The sequence below is a fragment of the Silene latifolia genome, chromosome 9, assembly GCF_048544455.1.
Source record: "Silene latifolia isolate original U9 population chromosome 9, ASM4854445v1, whole genome shotgun sequence".
In the NCBI taxonomy this organism is placed as follows: Eukaryota; Viridiplantae; Streptophyta; class Magnoliopsida; order Caryophyllales; family Caryophyllaceae; genus Silene; species Silene latifolia.
The window spans coordinates 117,555,904-117,562,851 of record NC_133534.1 but is presented as its reverse complement, the minus strand read 5'-3'; the positions used below and the strand labels follow the sequence as shown (position 1 = coordinate 117,562,851).

Sequence of the window (6,948 nt, the reverse complement as noted above, 5' to 3'; positions counted from 1 at the left end):
GCTGGTCTACCGGACGAGGATCCTTTGAAGCATATGGAAATTTTCACAGACTACTGCTGTTCCATACCTGTACCGGCTGGGGTGACCCAATATGAAGTAAAGGGGATGATGCTCTTGTACTCCTTGAAGGATTCGGCGCGAGATTGGTACCGCTACCTTGATAGGGTAGCAGCTGGATTTACAGATTGGACATCTCTAGCGTTAGCTTTCTACAAAAAATACTTCCCACTCGCAAAGACTGATGCCTTGAGAAGCAAAATTACAAATTTCTAGCAAGGACCTGATGAGAAATTTTGTGAAGCATGGGGACGTTTCAAGAGTTTGGTTCGGTCTGTCCCTCACCACGGTTTCCAGCAGTGGTACCTTTGCAACTTATTCTATAATTCTTTATATGATGACTACAAGGTTATCCTGGACGCAGCTGCGAATGGTAGGTTCCAAAATAATACCGGTCAGAATAAAGGTTGGAACACTATTGAGGAGATGGAAGTCCATAGAGCTGAGTTTGGAAGTTCGCGTGGAAACTCGGGAAAGCAAAGTGATGAAATGAATGTCGTTACAACACTCATAGCTTCTATTGCAGCCCATCTCGAGAAGCTCGAGACCTCTGAAGCTTCCAAGGAAAGAGTTGAAATTCCTGTCCATAACTCAGATGAGACCGCGGAATTGAGAGAAACAATCCGAGCTCTTTTGGTTAAAGTCACGAAAATAGAAGAAGTTGGGATTGAATCTGCAAAGAATTTTGTGAAGCAGTTGGAGAATTTAGAGGCTAAGCAAGTCACCAATTCTTCAAGCAAATGTGAGGGGCCAATTGAAACCATTAATGCCATTAATTTCCGAAGTGGCCTTTCTTATGATGGTCCCGATAAGCCAAGAGAAGACTCGGGAAAGGATGAAAAGACGAATTTAATATCTGGTGCGAAAACGAGCTTTACTGCCAGTAACAGCGGTCGATCGACTAACAACAGCAGTCGATCGACCAGGATGTCAGATGAAAAAGTTTCTTAACAAAAACTAATTGAGCCCAGCACATGTGGTCGATCGACCACCAATGTCAGTCGATCGACTGAAGTTCCTGACGAAGGAGTTTCTTACCAGAAACTGTTCATGCCCAGTGCGATTAGTCGATCGACCGAGACCAATGGTCGATCGACCGAGACCAATGGTCGATCGACTGGGTCTCCAGTGCAGGACGCAAATCCGTCAATTAATTTGCATGATTTTATACTCATTGATGATTTGACGGAGGTTTTAAACTTACGGAAGCCGAAGGTTACTGATCCTACGGCCAGTGTTGCAGTCCCATATCCGGAGCGTTTAAAGAATACTAAGCTGGAGCGCAAGTTTGGTAAGTTTTTGGAGATGGTCAAGAATCTTGAGGTAACCATTCCTTTCACTAATCTAATTACCCAGGTACCCTCTTACGCTAAATTTATGAAAGACATTTTGAATCGTAAGAGAAATTTTCATGATGATGGTAATGTTGCTTTTGTGGAAGAATGCAATGCTCTTTCGCAAATTAATAAACCACCTAAATTAAAGGACCCGGGTAGCTTTTCAATTCCCTGCACTATAGGTAACCACGAAATTGGAAAGGCCCTTTGTGATTTAGGGGCCAGTGTCAGTGTCATGCCATATTCCGTTTGCGAAAGGCTAAATATTGGTAGACTTAAGGTGACCAATATTACCCTTCAGATGGCAAATAGATCGACTCAGAGACCTTTAGGAGTCTTAGAGGATGTATCGTTCGAGTGGGTAAGTTTTTTATTCCTGTCGATTTCGTTGTTTTGGACATTGCAGAGGACAGTCAGATACTTATTATTTTAGGTAAACCATTTTTACATACAGTTGGGGATGTAATAGATGCCAAACGCGGAATTATAACCTTAGAGGTAGGGGATGACACGATTGAGTTCAGTCTTGCTCGTAAGGATACTGAACCTGCTGATGATGATACGTGTTATTCCATTGACATTGTTGACAGGGCTGTTAATTATAACTGGAGGGAATACTTAGCCAAGGACCCCTTAGCTGATCTAACCCGTTTAGACGAGTGTGCAGGTAGTACAGCGGGGAATGCTGAGGAGCCAAAGGCTTTGGTAGCCTCAATGGAGAGCTACGAGCTCACAGAGGAAGAAGATGAGATGCTCTTAAGCCTGGCCAACGAGAATTTGGTAAACACTTGCTATACAATTGAAGCCGATTCTGTCTATGCTGTAGAGGTAAAGTTACCAGAGCGTAAGCCACTTCCTCCTAATCTTAAGTATGTTTTTCTAGATGATACGGAGCAGTACCCAGCTATTGTTAGTGCTAAGCTTAATGATGACCAGCTTTCTGCTTTGATGTGTGTGCTTAAGAAAAACAGGAAGGCTCTAGGTTACTCTTTGGATGTTATTAAGGGCATCAGCCCTGATATTTGTATGCACAGGATATAGCTGGAGGAAGGCCACAAGCCTTACAGACAGGGTCAACGCAAGTTGAACCCGAAGATGCAGGAAGTTGTTATGGCCGAGGTGATGAAACTACACGATGCAGGTATTATTTATACAGTCGGCAACTCCAAGTGGGTTAGCCCAGTTCAGGTAGTTCCGAAGAAAGGAGGGACTACCGTGGTTAAAAATGAGAAAAATGAATTAATACCAACACGAGTTGTGACAGGGTGGCGGATGTGCATTGATTATAGACAGTTGAATGCCGCCACCAAGAAAGACCATTTCCCCCTCCCTTTTGTTGACCAAATGACTGAAACACTTGCTTCTAACAAATTTTTCTGTTTTCTAGACGGATATTCCGGTTTCTTTCAGATCCCTATTCATCCGGATGATCAGAGTAAGACCACTTTTACCAGTCCACAGGGTGTTTTTGCGTACCGTAGGATGCCCTTCGGATTGTGTAACGCCCCAGCTACCTTTCAGAGGTGCATGATGAGGATTTTTTTCTGATTATATAGAGAACATTATGGAGGTATTTATGGATGATTTCTCAGTTTATGGTAATGACTTTGATCGTTGTTTAGCTAATCTTGATAAAGTCATGCAGCGTTGTATTGATGTTAATCTTGTTTTAAACTGGGAAAAATGTCAGTTTATGGTCAATGAGGGAGTTGTGTTAGGGCATCTGATTTCTGATAAGGGTATACATGTTGATAAAGCAAAAGTGCAAGTGATTGAGCAATTGCCTCCTCCCGTGAATGTTAAAGGATTGAGGCGTTTCCTTGGTCACGCTGGTTTCTATGGGCGTTTCATTAAGGAGTTTTCAAAAATTGCTAAACCACTTACACAATTGGTCCTTAAGGATGTTGTCTTTGAGTTTATTGATGAGTGCCTTTTAGCTTTTAACAGGTTAAAGGAGGCTCTAGTTTTTGCACCAATCATTCAGCCGCCTAATTGGGATCTCCCATTCAAAATTATATGTGATGCCATCGATTGTGCGATTGGTGCAGTTTTGGGACAGCGGAAGAATAAAGTTTTGAATGCCATATATTATGCGAGCCAAACTCTGGATGAGTCTCAAGTCAATTACTACACCACTGAGAAGGAGTTTCTAGCTGTAGTTTTTGCCTTAGATAAATTTCGGTCTTATTTGTTAGGTTCTAAGGTTGTTGTTTATACTGACCATGCAAAAAAGACTCTCTTTCTTAAGAAGGATGCGAAGCCGAGGCTTTTGAGGTGGATACTCCTTTTGCAGGAGTTTGATTTGAAGATGAAAGATAAGAAAGGTGCAGAGAATGTGGTGGCTGACCATTTATCTCACCTGCAGCTGACAGAAAGGGAGGATTCGTTACCCATTAATGATTCTTTTCCTGATGAGAGTCTGTTAGCTATTACTAATTCGGGGTCTTATCCACCTCCGTGGTTTGCTGATTATGCTAATTTAGCTGTGACAGGTAAGATACCACCCGAGCTTTCATGGAAGCAGAAGAAGTGGTTCGCTTATGATGCTAGACAATACTTTTGGGATGATCCTTATGTTTTTAAGGAATGCGCAGACGGTCTTATCCGGAGATGTGTGCCTCAATGGGAGGTGAAGGATATCCTAGAAGCTTGTCACTCTTCTGCCTATGGTGGTCACCATGGTCCGTCCCGGACTGTGGCTAAGGTACTCTAATCTGGTTTCTATTGGCCAACTTTGCATGCAGATAGTCGCAATTTTGTTGCTGAGTGCGATGCTTGTCAAAGATCGGGGAATATTTCAAGGAGACATGAGATGCCACAGGTAGGCATTCTAGAGGTTGAGATTTTTGATGTCTGGGGCATTGATTATCAAGGACCTTTTCCGAGCAGTCAATTTAATAAATATATCTTCGTAGCTGTAGATTATGTGTCCAAATGGGTAGAAGCTATCGCTACTCCCCATTGCGACGCAAAGGCCGTGATTAAACTGTTTAAAAAGAATATTTTCCCTCGTTTTGGTGTCCCTAGGGTTGTCATTAGCGATAGTGGAATGCATTTTAAAGAGAAACAACTTAGTGCTTTATTGACTAAATTCGGTGTCCAACATCGTAGAGGTTTGGGGTATCATCCCCAAACTAGTGGTCAGGTTGAGATTTTTAACCGGGAATTGAAAGAAGTTTTAGCTAAAGTTGTTTCTAAATCACGGAAAGATTAGAGTCTTAAGTTAGATGATGTCGTATGGGCTTATAGGACCGCGTTTAAAACGCCAATTGGGATGTCATCATTCCGATTTATTTATGGTAAGACATATCATTTACCTGTTGAGTTGGAGCGTAAGTCTTGGTGGGCTATTTGTGATTTTAATTTGGATCCTAACCTCTCTCGTGAGAAACGTATGATACAGCTGAATGAGCTGGAGGAATTTAGGCTGCTGGCCTATGATAATGCTAGGATCTACAAAGAGAAAACGAAGCGTTGGCACGACAAGAGAATCATTAAGCGCGAGTTCCATATTGGCGATAAGGTACTTCTTTTTAATGCTCGTATCCGTGTATTTCCTGGTAAGCTGAAATCCAGGTGGACTGGCCCCTATACGGTCACAACAGTTACAAAATTCGGATCAGTTTAATTGGAGACCTCATCTGAAGACCGGTTCAAAGTTAATGGCCAATATGTGAAACATTATCACGGTGCAGACGAATTCGTTGGGCAGGTCGAAGTACTATACTTTGACCCAATTTTATAAGCTGGAAATTGAGGTAAGAAGGTCGTGCGAGACCTCTTAAACCAGCGCTAACCGGGAGGCAACCCGACTTGTACATTTTTTGTAATTAGGAACTTTACAGTTTTATTTAATTTAATTTGCATTAGGAACTTTAGCTTATTTCCCTTTTAATTAGCAATTTCTTGGTTTGGAGAATGTGCGCCTTTGAGAATTTTCGCAGGTGATTACTTTATGCAAAGTGCGTAGGGTGATTTACTGAATGTTTGTGAGAGATAGACGGGAGAATTATGTTGGCAAAGCAATTTTAACGTAAAAAAGGTATGTTGCCAGTAGTTGCAGTCGATCGACCAAGTTCATCAGTCGATCGACTGAGAAAAAAAGGGGCATAAGCTGTTTTACAGGGAGATTGGTCAATCGACTGGGTAGGATAGTCGATTGACCACTACGCGATGATCAGAAGAGCTGTATGGAAAAGACTGGTCGATCGACTGGGTCTGATAGTCGATCGACCACCGCGCGAGATCAGAACGCAAGTTAATAAGGGAAGTTTTACTTCTTTATTCATTCATTCATTCATTTTCACTCAATCAAAAAATAGGAAAACCCTTTGTTCCTCCCATTTCTTGCAATTTTCCCTGCCAATCCCCCTTTATTCTCGATTTTCCTTGCTCAAATTCCTGAGTTCTCATCAAAGGTATGTCTCTAATCCTCTTTTAATCCTTTATTTACGATTCTCGCTGAATTTCTATGCCCTTATTTCGAGCGATGTTACCTTTTGATCAAAAAATCGATTTGGGGAAAATCGATTTCAGGCCAATTTCTTTCGATTTTTATGCTTTAATTGCCTTTGCTATCCTATTCCCTTGATTTTCTAGCCATCTTAGCAACTAGGAGATGCTTAAATCAGTTTCCCCCAAATTTTCGAAACCCTAATTTCGTTTTCAATTTCTGATTTTTGGTTAGTGTTTCACAAATTGTCATTGTTAAAGGTTATGGGAAGCTAGTTGTTGATTTGTTCATTTTGCAGGAATTAACAATGACAAAAGGAAAGCAGACGATGTTCGAAGGTCAGTCCAGTCAGGGACCTGCCAAACGGCCGCGGGGTCCGCCGCTAATGATCGAGGACACTACGGATAGTCTACCTGACTATCCGCACGTTACTTTCTCTACTTCTACTCAACGAGCTAAATTCGCTATCTTTGTCGCAAAAATGAAAGTTCAGGCCACTCGTTTTCTTCATCGGCCAACCTTAGAAAAATTAGGTTGTTTTGAGTCTGTTGTGTCTCTGCTAAATGGGACAGGAATGTCGGGACTTGTGGACATGGCTGAGTTCACTTACTACACTTTGACCCTCGAGTTTTTCTCGTCTTTTGCTTTTGACCAGGCTTCTTTTGAAGCCAATAGGAGTAGCCCTTGCATTTCTTTTCGGCTGTTCAATGTCACCTACTCCTTGACATTAGCTGATTTTGCTGGTTATTTGGGTCTTAATTTCGAGGGTAACACCTCGGAAACTTCTGATGTGCACAGGGTAATGTGGTCGTGTATCTCTGACTGGAACGGCCCTAAGAGGACGAGCACTTCCGTCCACTTACCCCCTTTTCGTTATTTTTTCCGGCTGATGGGTAATACCATTTTCGGCCGCAAGGAGTCAAATAATGTGAACACCATTGAATTGTCTATCTTGGCGGGCTATCTGAACATTGAAAGTCGGGTAGCCCGTATCTATTACATAGCTTATTTGACTGCCTCTCACTTTCACACTATAAGTGAGGGCACTTTGACCACTATTGTTTGTGGTGGGTGGGTGACGCGTATCGCCAACCGTCTAGT

At 42.1% G+C, this 6,948-nt stretch overlaps 1 non-coding gene across 1 annotated transcript; it reads right to left on the bottom strand.

Annotated features, from left to right (window-relative positions):
* Positions 1-241: 241 nt before the first annotated feature.
* On the bottom strand, positions 242-350 carry LOC141603599 (small nucleolar RNA R71). The gene has a single exon (XR_012525463.1). It is a non-coding gene; the product is annotated as a small nucleolar RNA R71 (small nucleolar RNA).
* Positions 351-6,948: the final 6,598 nt, after the last annotated feature.